At 52.8% G+C, this 12,846-nt stretch overlaps 1 protein-coding gene across 1 annotated transcript in view; it reads right to left on the minus strand.

The window, feature by feature from the left end:
* LHX2 (LIM homeobox 2) overlaps nucleotides 1–8,420 on the minus strand; it is a 51,675-nt gene extending 43,255 nt beyond the window's left edge. The window contains exon 1 of the mRNA XM_080990963.1: nucleotides 7,357–8,420. The gene's annotated coding sequence lies outside the window, so the exon portion shown is untranslated. The remainder of the gene's footprint in view (nucleotides 1–7,356) is intronic.
* Nucleotides 8,421–12,846: the final 4,426 nt, after the last annotated feature.

Raw genomic sequence — 12,846 nt, forward strand, 5'->3', positions numbered from 1 at the left:
TCCCACCCACCCCTCACTCTCATTATCTGCTTAAGTGAAGTGCGAGCACAAGAAGAGACACCCAGCGTGGAAAGGATGGATTGTAAGCACGCCGGATGCCTGGCAAGATCGCTCCTGACATCCCAGCGCCACGCTCACATCACTCGGGACCAGAGCAGCAGCAGCAGCAGCAGCAGCAGCAGCGCCACCAGCAAAAATCTATTAATCGTTGTTGTTGTTTTTATTAGTATTGTTTTTATTACTACTACTACTACTACTACTACTACTATTTCAAATACCTTTTTTCCAAGGGGAGCCCCTCCTCAGACAGCCACCCCCTCCACCTGGTGGGAGGCGACAGGTGAGCGCCCGCCCGGCCCAGCCAGGGCCATCTGCCACCTGCCAGTCCCCAAACGCCAGGCCCGCTCCCGCGACAGAAGCCAGACAAAGAGAGGGTTCCACCGAGGGAGGCGGAAGACCCTGCTAATTGCCGGGTTTCAGGTGGTCCCTCCGTCTGTCTGTCTGCTTGCCTGGGATGCCAAAGGGAATCGGGGCAGGGAGGAGACCCCCGGGGCCCCCTCCCATTCTCCCAGCCTAGGCAGCGGCTTACAAGGGGAGGCAGCTCCCTGGCACAAACCCTAACTCCGGATTGAAAGCGGACTGTGGAGTCAGCTCCGGTTTCTCCGCTGCGGTGATAGGCCCGTTGTACGCCCAGACCCAGCAAGGCAGTGAGGGGACATCGCGTGTCAATGGGGGGGTCACCTCGGCAGGCCCCCGATAACTGGGCGCCAAGCTCCCATGTCAGGGAAACGGGGAAAAGGCGGGTGCGCAGAAGCCCGCGAGGTGCCCAAAGGCCTCGAAGGGGGACTCTCAGCTCTCGCTTCCCGGACCAGCGCCTAGCAGACGCCAGGCAGCTGCAGCGCTGAGTTTGCTCGTCTCCCGTTAGGTGTTTTCGCCCTTTTGTGTAAGAGAGTTCTTAAATGCTTTTAATGATAACCATAACAGCAACAGCAGCAACAGTAACAAAAATAATTTACCGTACATCCGAACGAAACAGTTTTGTGCTAGGAGCGGCCCGAATGTAAGGCAGGTGAAGAAGAAGAAGAAGAAGAAGAAGAAGAAGAAGAAGAAGAAGAAGAAGAAGAAGAAGAAGAAGAAGAAGAAGTTGTTGTTAAGGTTAATAATAAGGAAGGTTAAGATCTTCCTCTCGCCTCTTCTTCCTTCCTTCCTCTAACCCCTCCCTCCCCCCCCCCCCGCTCTGCACAAAGTTTCTTTTTCCACCAGGGTGAGATTCGGCTATGGAGGAGAAGGGTCCTTCCCGCCCCACTCGCAGGAGTAAATTGAGACAATAACCGAGAGCGTCTCTCCTTTTCCATTTTTGCAAACAGGATAGCAGCTCGCGAATGAAATGGAAGCCGTAATTCGGCGTGGAAACGCCCAGGCTGCTGCTAATGAATGGATGGATGAATTACAAACAAGGTGCTAAATCGTATAGGTCGGTTGTGTGGCTTCTATCCCAGGAGGAAGTTTATTCTGGAGGAGCGCAGGGTCGAATCCTGCTCTGCAGCCGCCTCCATCCCAGCCCGCCCAGCTTCGCCTTCCTTGTGCAACACTCTCCCCCCCCCCCCCGCCAATCGTGTGTCCTAGTCGGGGAAGAACACGACATTTTAGGGCGATTTGAAAAGCTGTCAGTCATCGCTAAATCAGCTCGGATCGTCCTCCATCCTGCGCCGATAAATTAGGTACAGTAATTAGATGCCAGGAGGAGGTCGAGGAAGGCCGAGAGCTTGGAGTCGAGCCATCAGGAAAAGAAGGGGCTCAGCAGCCAGTGAGGCAGGCAGGATGAGGCCCCGGGACAGAAAGGGAGGAGGGGGTGTCCTGGCAGGGCTTCTAGAAGTCCAGGGCTTTTAAAGAAGCGCCCCTCCCAACACACACACCGCCTCCCTCCCTGCCTGCCTGCCTCTTTTTCTCCAAGTGTCAAAGAGGGAAGAGAAATCTTCACCACACGATTCTCTCTAGGGTCCTGTTAAATGCACTGAACTTAAAACAGAACAAGACACGTGAAATATGGGTTTTGAGCGTGCAATGTCAGAAGCGTAAAAAGGTTGGAAGTCTTTCTCTCTTCCCTCCTCCCCCTTTTTTTTTTAAAAAGCAACGGGTATTATTAATATTGTATAAAATGCAACTGGAGCACAGAAAAAAGCGGGGGGGGGGGAGAGAAAAGAGCTGGATCTGTGGAGAAGAGGAGACCGGTTTCCTGTTCGGGTTTACTGAGGTTCTGCGTGTGTCTGTTTCTGTCTGGAAGCTGCGCTTTTGCTCCAGGTAGGAGCATTGGGGATGCGTTGGGGATGGGGCTGTGCGCCCCCCCGTTTGGCTCTCCTTTACAAAGCAGCCGCAAGAAGCTGCTCGCCCAAGCCTCTGCCTCAGCCCCGAGCGGACAGGGGGGTGGGGGGTGGGCTAAAGGGAGAATTGCCTTCCTCTCCTCATCCCTCTCCTCCCGTCCCCCTCTATCCCAGGCCCCACCGGGCTTCTCCATCCTGACAGTGGGGCACCCCCCTCTCTGCTTTCTCCACCTGGCTGCCAACCTAACCCAACCTTAGAATTAAAAAATGAATAAAATAAATAAATTTACGAGTTCCGCGTGAACCAATAGGAGAGGTCCGGAGGGCTGGGGCTCGGTTTTGGGTGGCTGGTGGGCTGCGTAAATATTGTGGCACAAGGAGGTGGGGGGTGAGGGGGCGGGAAGCGGCCCTTCGGCAGAAGCCTAGGCAGGCAGGCAGGGGCTAGACAGACAGATGCCTGCCTGCGTCCAGGTACGAGAGAAGAAGGACAGCGAGGCAGGACAGCTTCCAGATGTAAAGCCGGCAAATGGAAGGCCAGTGGGCGTCCGGGAAGAGGTCTTCTTTCGGTGGCCGAAGGGCAAATGTCAGGGCCGGCAATGGCGGAAGTGTCTTGGCTCAGGATCCATCTGGGGCGAGGGTTGCAGGATTAGGTGGAGGGGGTGGCGGACAGGGGGTCGCTGCTGCGCTTTCACTTCTCCTGAACGAGCTGGAGGAGCACCGGCCCCAGTCCGCAAGGTCTCCTGCGCAAACCTTATTGACAAAATAAATGGAGGGGGGGCCACACAAATATACCCCTCTCTCATCTCCTTTATTCCTTTTCTCCTGACTGACACCCTTTTATTAGGGTGCGTTTTCCCTCGTGGATCTCTGAGCAGAAGCTTTGTTCACCCTTCCTGTCGGTTTATTTACATACATTTTAGATATAAAGCAATATTTCTGTTTGTTCTTCGTTTTCGTTTGGCTGCGGAATCACGATTATAGCCCTCAGTTCGAAACAAATAAAACCCAATATCGAGATGTTAAATGACGTGATTGGTTTAGAAGGATTTTTACCATTACAAATAACATTTTGTTTTGTTTTCGCCCCTCTTCCCCCCGCCCGACAATCATATAAATTATCACCCCCGTTTTCTGTCGAAGAGGGGCCTCTTATCGAAGGTCCTCCTCTGTCGCCTTCAGCCGAGAAACCTCGCGGGGGGGAACGGAAGGCGAAGGCCGCCTGGGTGGGAAGGGGAGGCTCTGGCCCCGCAGGCGGGTTGATGGGGATGGGGTCAACAACTGCATTGGGCCGAGTGAGTCCAGGCTCGCCCCACCCCCGCCACGCACTACCTTTTCTAGCCCACGCTGCCCACTCTCGATTTAATGCACTGAAATTGCGGGCCAACAGACGCCAGCCGATCCAGGACATCTTCCCCGATTCCCTTCCATTATTTCTCTCTCTCTCTCTCTCTCTCTCCCAAGATCACCTGGTCACTGCATATTTATTCTCCATTTCCCCCAAACTGCCCTAATTGGAGCCTTCACCCTTTACAAACCGGTCGCTGATCCACCCTGCCCCAACTTCGCTTGTTCCTCTACGTCACACTCGCCGCCCTCCAACCATCCGTCCCAGCGATACCAGCAGCGTCTCTCCATCAGGAGCCCAGGAGCCTTCGACGGCAGTGCAGGATCGCCCCCCAGGACTGGGGAGGGGGCAACCCGAAGGAAAAATATTGCCGAGGCAACGAGGGACCGAGTTGCCAGAGATCTTTTCAGGGAGCGCAGTTTCCCACCCCCGCCACCTCTCTCTCTCTCTCTGCTCCCCGCACCCCAGGTTCTGACGCTGGCCCAGCGCGCTCACTTCTGTCTCGCAAGGAGCAATTAGTGGTTCTTTTAATTAATGAGCCATCCTCCGAACGGCGCAAAAACAGTTCTGGCAGCCACCGGTTCCTTCCGCTTAAACGGAGGCGAAGAGCTGCTCAAAGATGAGAAACAGGAGACTGAGAAGGCGAAGGGAGAAGAGGAGCCGGCCAAGGTGGGAGCCGCCACGTGGACCTTCGCGCGCCTGGGTCCGTCTCCGCGGCGAAGAAGGCCGGGCCAGGCTGTGGCAAGAGAGAGTGAAAAGGGGAGGGGGCCGGCTGCGCGGCGCGTTGACAAGCCTCCCCGGGGAAGGGGCCTCCCTGAGCGCAGCAGGCTGATGGAGACTCCTCCTGCCCCGGGGTCGGAACCTTCTCGTCGAGGCCGGCAGGAACTGCTGGGTTTGGGAGCCGAAAGAACAACGCGGGGAAGGGCTTTCTCGGGGTAGGGGAAAGCGGTCTGGATCCAGCCCGCCCCTCCCGCGTTTCTTCACTGCCAGCTTCTCTCCCACCCACTGAAGTTATTTCAAAAATGATCTCTCTCTCCCTCTCTCTATCTCTTTCTCTCCGGTGAAGAAGGGAGCAAAAGATGCTTTTCCGCAGGGGCTTTCGTCAGAAATATTGTTTTCAGCCCCCTGCCCCCCGCGGCTCAGGAACTAACAAACGCGCGCGCACGCTCCGTCCCGAACACAAGCGATGCACAGCCTCCTCGGGCGGCTGCTGCGGGGGAACCATCCCGAGTTGCGATCTCCTCCTGCGAGGTGGGAGAGTTATTCGAGAGAGCGCCCCCCACTTCCCAACGCCCTGCCCTTTTCACACAACCACACGGGCGCCTTCCTCTAGGTTCGTGGTCGGCGGGCCCACTGCCCAGTCAACCCTTCCTCTCCCGACGCAGGTCCTATTCTCACAGGCCACCCAGATAGGAGCCAACTCCTAGGGGCCGAGATCCCTTTGCCCCCTCAGCAAAATATTTGAGGAACCCCCCCCCCCAAAAAAGTTAATGGGCATTAGGATTGAAATAGTGGGTGTGTGCAGTGCCATGTGATTGATTATGCGAGGCGGAGCTTACCTGCCCCCCCCCCCATTTCATTCAAGTTGGCACCCCTGCTTCTTAGACTGGGCAAGAGAACCCCTTTCCTATCCCGGATCCCCACAGGGTTGGCGCATGCCCACGTTACAAAGCGACAACATGGTCAAGAGGACTGAGAGTCAAGGGATGCCCCCTCCCGCGCGCCCTTTTCTCACTATGCAGATTCTTTCCTCGGCCACGCCCGTCTCTCCCGCCCCGCCCCTCTCGTCTCGCGGTCCCTCCGCAACCACATTTCTAATTATTCTAACGAGGAAGCCTGGCAGGGCGTTCCGGTCGCGTTATTCTTCTCCCACCCCCACCAGTAGCACTTGCAACGCCGGCGCGTCCCTGTATCTCTGACTAATGTGACCGGGGCTCCGGAGGCAGGACGGCTCCCCACTTCATCCCTCTTGCGTATTTGGGGGAATCAGAACCCAGCAGCGCCGGATCAGTACCCACCGGCTGCCCCACAACCTTCGGCTGGAAGCTTGAGCTCGGCAACATGGTCCTTCGAGGTGGGCGCTCGGTGTTTCCAAAAGTGCCCAGCGGCAGGCTGGCCGGGCCGGGCGATGGGCCCTCAGAGGCGCGCAAGGGGAAGGCCGGGCAGCGAAGCGAGGGCGTCTGCAGGCAGCAGCCTCACAACCAAATTGGCCTGTTCTGACTCCCGCTTGCACAGCCTCCTGCCCCTCCTAGATAAGTTGACTAAAAGCGCCGCAACAGCGTCAAGTGGAGAAAAGAAGCCGTGATCTCCCTCCTCGCCTCGTGTCTTCTTTTCCTCCTTTCCTTCTCGCTCGCTCCTTCCTTTCCACGCCAGGTCTGTGCTGAGCGGGCTCAGTGAGCGCGCGCAGTTGAGTGAGGAGCCCCGGCAAGGGCACCCCCGTATCCTGCGCCCTCTCCCTCGGCCTAATCTCCCCAAGCCCTCCTTCCCCCCTCTACCCAGCTTCCTGCCTTCAGCGGAAAGCAGCCAGCTGCCCTCATTAGTCTCTGGGCAGGCGGGCAATCCCCTCGGGGCTTTCCTCTCCCTCCCCAATCACTTCCTTGCGAGTAAATGGTCCCGGAGTGGGCTGGGACCCGCACCTTCGGATGTCAGCTCCGAAGGAGGCAAGCGGAGGATTTCCATCCAATGAATCAAGCGAGGATCGGAGTTTGCGAGAGGACCCATTCCTGAACAAAATAAAAACACCGCCACGCCGGTGCCAAAATACAGGGGGGGGGGGGCGCGTCGGCGGATTAGCTGCTCCAAAGGCCCTTCGGGGCTTCTGTCCTTCCAGAAGCGGAGTTTTGCAAAACCGCCACCCGCCGCTCACACACAAAACGGAAGCACGCGGAACTCACTATAGTGACCTAATCTTAAAGCATTATTTAGATGCTGAGAAAAATCCAAATTTTGGGGGTGGGGTGGGCGTGGAAAGGAGAGGAGAGGGAGCGTGGTCGAAGTGCGTGTAAACCGTACAGAAGCGAAGCAAACACGGAAACCGCGACTTTCGCGTTATCTTGGTTGGGAACACAAAGGTGCCTCTTTCCGGCGAGGACTAGGAGGCGACCGGGGGGCCCGCACCGCAGCACACCGCGCACCTCCTGGGCGGCTAATCCTACCCCCGTGAGATCGGCACTGCAGGGAACAAAACCGAAGGCAGATAAGAAAGATTGAGCGGGTGGGAGGGAGGGAGGCAGCGGCACAAGGAAACAGCTCTGACGGGCTGAACGTCAGGTTAGGAGGCAAGGAAACCTCTCCCGGCCTGGCTGGAAAAGCACTTGCCCCGGAGGAGGAGGAGGAGGAGGAGGCAGAGGGGGAGCACCTGCCCTGCTGGGTACCTAGGGGTCCCATCCCTACCCCCACTTCCGCAGCCTGAAAGACGACCACCACAACAACAACCACCGCCACAACTGTCAGTTATTTCTTCCTTATTCTATGGAAACCAGCTCCCTGCCAGAGGCCCGTCAGGTGGTCGGAGGGAAAAGAAGAAGGTGAAAAAGCAGGACACGAAGGAAGGAATGAAATCCCACGAAAGAGGGAACAAGAGAGAGGGGGAGAAGGAGGAGAAGGAGCGGGGACAGAAAGGAAGAGAACATCCTCGTTTGCTCTGCTTGGGAGGCGGCGCGCCGTCGACAGCAAGAGAGCCGGACCTACCCCGGCGGAGGAGGCACTGAGCCCCAGCGCGGCAGCGTCCGGTCCCTCCTCTCTCTCCCCCGGCGCGGTGCCCACAACGAAGCGGCCCACGGGCAACTCGGGACCAGCATGCGCCGAGGAGCAGCAGTTATGCGGGCGGCGGCGGGGCACCAGCAGCGCCAGGCGTCTTGGCTGGCAGGAGGCACATCCACCCCGCAGGCAGGCGGGCGAGCAGTGCAAGGGGGAGGGGGCGCCGCCTGACCACCTCCCCCTCCCTTCCCGACGCGCACCTGGGCGCCGCCTTACCTGCCGCCGCCGCCGTCGCCTCCTGCAGTTGCAGTCGCTGGACGATCAGGAGCCGCGGATCCAGCTCTATGGTCCAGGTGCGGAGGTCGCGCCCGCCCCGACGGGACGCACCGTGGGGGAGCCGGGGCGTGTGCGCGCAGCTCTTTCGCCCGCCTGCGCGCCCGGAGCGTGACTCGAGGACCTGGGGGGCCGAGCCCCACCTTCAGCTTAGGGTGAGGAGACCCCTGCCGAGCGTCGAAGCCAGCAGGGGTTCGGAAGCTGCCGGCCTCTGCTCATTCCCCCCCCGCCTCCCACCCATTTGCCCAACGCAGCTCGAGCTTCGAAGACAGAGGAGAGGGCTGGCAAGGAAGGAGGTTCTAAAGATGGGGAACAGGAGAGGGGTGAGGAGGAGAGGGAGTAGGAAGACCCCAGCGTCCCCTGTTTGTTAGGGGTCATTGCCGCCAGTAAGATCAGGCTGCAGAACTGAAATCCCGGCATCAACAGAGTTGGGAAAACATAAGTAACCCACGGAATTCTTTGCCGTTGGATGTTAAGGGCTGTAGGATATCCAGAAAGAGCAGACAAGTCGAATATTTCCTGTTTGCTAGAATGGACACTCAGCTGACTGTGGGCCCAACCGGGATGACTTACTGTCAAACCTGGGGGAGCTGCTTCCCCTGGGTGCAGCCAGGTAGGCAGTGCCTTTTTTCTAAAAAAAAATATTTAAGGGTGCTCTCATTTTCCTGCTCATATTGAAATATTGCCCCTCAATGAGGCCAAACTTAGATTCACAAAATGTTTAGGGGTATGCGCACCCCAGCGTCCCCCCAGAAAAAAAGCACTGGATGGGTATCACTCATATAAAAGTTACGTCCATGTAAGTACCATGGAGTCTTTTGACCTCAGACTCAAGAACTAGCTGCATCTCTAGAGATGAAGTCAGAGAGTAGGAGAGCAAGAGAGAGAGATGGTGCTGTTGCCAGACTTTTATATAAACTAGAGATGATAGGAACTGCAGTCTAAGGACATATGGAGGGCCATAAGTTCCCCAGTAGAAGAAGGGTCACTTGCTTCAAATCTGGTTTCTGAGCATCTCAGAGTCCCTTGGCTGCAAGACGAGAGAAAACTTTGGGCTGATCCATCCCAGTGGTTCTTAATCTTATGAGGGTGTGTGCATGTGCATGCAATAATATGCAGTTACTAGCACCTGCTTTCTGGATCCACAAGTTTCATTTCCATATTCATTGCAATATGGAACATTCTTGGGCTTGCTGATCGAACGGTTGGCGGTTCGAATCTGCACGACAGGATGAGCTCCCGTTGCTCTGTCTCAGCTTCTGCCAACCTAGCAGTTTGAAAGCATACCAGCGCAAGTAGATAAATAGGTACCGCTGCAGCGGGAAGGTAAATGGTGTTTCCATGCGCTCTGGCTTTTGTCACTGTCCTCTGTGTACTGGAAGCAGTTTAGTTCTGCTGGCCACATGGCCCGGAAAGCTGTCTGTGGAGAAATGCCAGCTTCCTCGGCCTAAAAAGCAAGATGAACGCCACACCCCATAGTCGCCTATGACTAGACTTAACCGTCCAGGGGTCCTTTACGTTTACTTTTACCTTCAGACTCTGGCTCACCTCTCCACTTTCAACCCTACTATGTGTCACCAATTGGGAAACAGAAAAGCAAAACACAGTTGGGTTTTGTTCTTGAGAATGGTCCAGATTGTGCCCACAATGGGGACTCAGGAAGCCATTTTTAAGGCATTGGAGAAAGAGGGAAAGGGGTAGCTTAGATACAGGATTCCAGGTTCAGTCCCTCATGGCATTTCCAGGTAGGGCTGGGAGATATTCCTTGTCTGAAACCCTGGACAGCTGCTGGTGGTCAATGTAGATCAATATTGAACTACCTAAATGGATTGGTGGGTCTGACTCAGTAAAAGGCAGCTTCTTATGTTCCCTATGTAAACAGGGCATTCAATATATTTAAAAAGCAAAAGTCTTCTCCAGAGTCAGCCCAAGACATTTCACTGCCTGGGATGAAGGACAACTTGCCCCACCACAACCATTCCTCACACAGCAGCTGACAGCGGTGGCAGATGAATCTGTGCAAACAATACAATGTCCTGCACTGCACCTGAAGGCAGCACCATCCTGGTCCTTCCAGCCCCCTGGCATCTGCTGCCCAAGGCAGCTGTCTCACTTTGTCTAACGGTGGACCAGGCCCAGCTTATCTCAGGATACACAAAAATAGATAGCATCAGGGTTTGATGGAATGCATCAACTCTAGGGCGATTCAAAACATGCCCACATATTGGACGCATCGAAAAACTGATATTAAAAACTGGGAACTAGGATCTTTTCTGTGGAACCAATTAATGATGATTTATGAGCATGCAAAACCTTCCAATGTTTCACTGACCACAACGTTCAAAAGCTCATGACCGTGGGGTACTTCCACACAACAGTTTATTATGGGCTTTTTGCTGCTTGTGTAATGTCAACACAACATCAAAATGCATATTCGTATTTTGTACCCGTTTAATCTGGATTCACTGTTTTGAAGCAAGAACACCCTGCAGGATAAATGATAAATCTGGGTTACCATAAATGGGGAAAATAAGTATGGAATGGTATTTGATGAGGACTTTATCCTGAAGGGTACTGCACAAAAGTTTAACCCCTGAACAGCCCCAGATTGGTAAAAAAACTGCCATGTAGAAGCATCCTTAGATGTGATTGTTTACACACACACACATATACACACAGCCCCCCTCACACACACCCTGGTCACTTCCATGATTCCTCTCTGCTAGGCTTTGGAAACAACTGTTAGCATATGGAGTCTGTGTGCAGCCCCAGGAGCCTTTCGGATGGGCTTTATGTGTATGTGTCTTAATGAATAGAGTAGAATATGTCATGGGGGTGGGGAGGGGGGGTGTATGAATTCAACAGTGCTTAGCTTATTTTGTTAATGTGGTTAATTTTATCTTACAGATTATTACTGCTGCTGTACTTTGTGAATCCTATGCTATTTGACTTTTGCTATAATAGTATATTTTTGTATTTTTTTAGTTAATAATGTTTTGTAGATTTAAATTGATTTACTGATTATTGGTTAATTATTCTATGTGATTTACATTGTGTTTGTGATGTTCTATTATGTTATTGTTATTTATTGTTTGGAAGCTGCTTTGCGATTCATGTGAATGAAAAGAAGCATAGAAATACATCAATCAAATCAATCAATCAATCAAATCAACCAACCACTTCTGCTAGGTGGAAACAAGGTCCTCCTAGACATCAGTGATAGATCTTTGCATCCTAAGGTGTCTCCTTGAACATAAGAAGCCCCAACCTTGCTCCACCTCACCTCTGCTTGATTGGTTGCCTTTGGCCTTTGCCCCAAAGGAATGACATCTTCCTCCTGGCAGGTCCCAAACCTACCAGAAACTGTGCTGCCAAGCTTTTGCTTCAGGACCAGAGCTGAGATCATCCATTTTTTTCCTCTTCTGCCTTTGGATTTTGGACAAATCACTATTCAAAGCTGATCCCATTTTGATAGACCACCAGGCACCAGTCAAGCCCACCTCATCCTGGAGACATTTTAAAATACCAAAGTGTACCAGAACCTACAGTTTGATAAGCGAACACTCTGGGACTGCCTGACATTTTTAAGTTGGCTTATATATATAATGTTTGGGGGTACTCTCATTTTTCTTCTCATATTGAAATATTGCCCCTCAATGAAGCCACACTTAGATTCACAAAATGTTTAGGGGTAAGTGTACCCCAGCGTCCCCCCAGAAAAAAGCACTGTATATAACCAATTCAATTTAAACACATGCGTATATTGCCAAAGTCTCAATACAGCTGCCTATTAAAATATATTGAAGGGTGTGTTGGATGCAGAAATGCAGTTCCTTGTTGGAAGGGAAGGAGATTTTCACTTTTTCTTTTTCATTCCCTGTTGCAGCAATGCTCCAGAACTAACCTGTATTTCAAATGCTAGCCTGCGTGGACCCTGAACTCCTCACACCCCCAATTTAAATAGCTCATGTGGGGAGGGGGGGGGAGATGTTTGCTTGTAAGCTCCTTCCCCCAGCAGACAAGTGTCTGTAAAAAAGATTCAATCAACTCATAGATGGCGCACTATAAATATGTGGGTGATTAATAGCGGAACCTCCACCATCAGGAACAGAATACCTCCAATTATCAAATGGTGGGGACATAGAAAGAGAGGGTAGTAATTTCCCATCATGTCTTGATGGATTCTCTCGGGCTGTCCATTGCCAGTGTGGGATATTTAACATGCAGTCAAACCAACAATTTATGTTTTGCTAGATAGGCACATGTTAGGAGCTGATGCTCACAGATTTTTCCTGTAAGCTTGCTAGAGAGGACTCTGTGAGAGACACTCCCACGGTGCCCTGACAGAGGGAGGGCATAGCTATATGTTCTCCTATCCGCCTGGGCACACTCTCTTACTCTTCCCGTCTCTTTCTACCCTGCCAGCAATGTGAGAACACCTGAAAAGTCTGAGCTCCAAGCTAGACTTATACTTAACTGAATTACCATTTTAAGCCTGCCTAAACAAAGCTGCTGTACAGGGATGCCAACTTGAATAAAATATTGTGGGGGCCCAGGTAAGCCCTGCCACACATGATCAGTCACATGATGCAGTGCACGCACACCATTTGAATGGGAATGCCCGTCAACACGGCCCCTAAGAGTTGACTTCTATGCTGCTGTATCTGTTACTGTTCAACAAGGATCCTGAGTGAGTAAATGTTATTTTTACATTTTACAAGACTGTGTGGTTATTGTTTTAAGGCGAAGAAAAGGAAAACCCTGTCTTATGTCTTAATGCATCCTGGATTACTTAAACTAAAAGTCTAAAACTGGCCTATCCAAGCTTCCTTCTAAGCTGCAAAGGGATGCACTCACAACCTGAGGAAAGATATCTATTTATTAGATAATATTTAATAAATATACCCTCTCCTAGTATCTATTGACATCCCAACAGCCAGAGACACGGATGAACTGGAATAACTTTTGGTCCAACTGGATCTGCCTTTATTACTATCTCATAAAATCCAGGTGGCCACAGATCACTTTGTGATCTGAGGGTGGTGCCGCAGATGTTTCATTCACAGACAGTTTGGTTCCCCCTCAATCCCTCTCGTCTAGTAATTTTTGGGGATCAGTGAAGGCCCTGAGAGGGGACTTAGTATTGTC

The sequence above is a fragment of the Podarcis pityusensis genome, assembly GCF_964106645.2.
Source record: "Podarcis pityusensis genome assembly, chromosome: Z".
In the NCBI taxonomy this organism is placed as follows: domain Eukaryota; kingdom Metazoa; phylum Chordata; class Lepidosauria; order Squamata; family Lacertidae; genus Podarcis; species Podarcis pityusensis.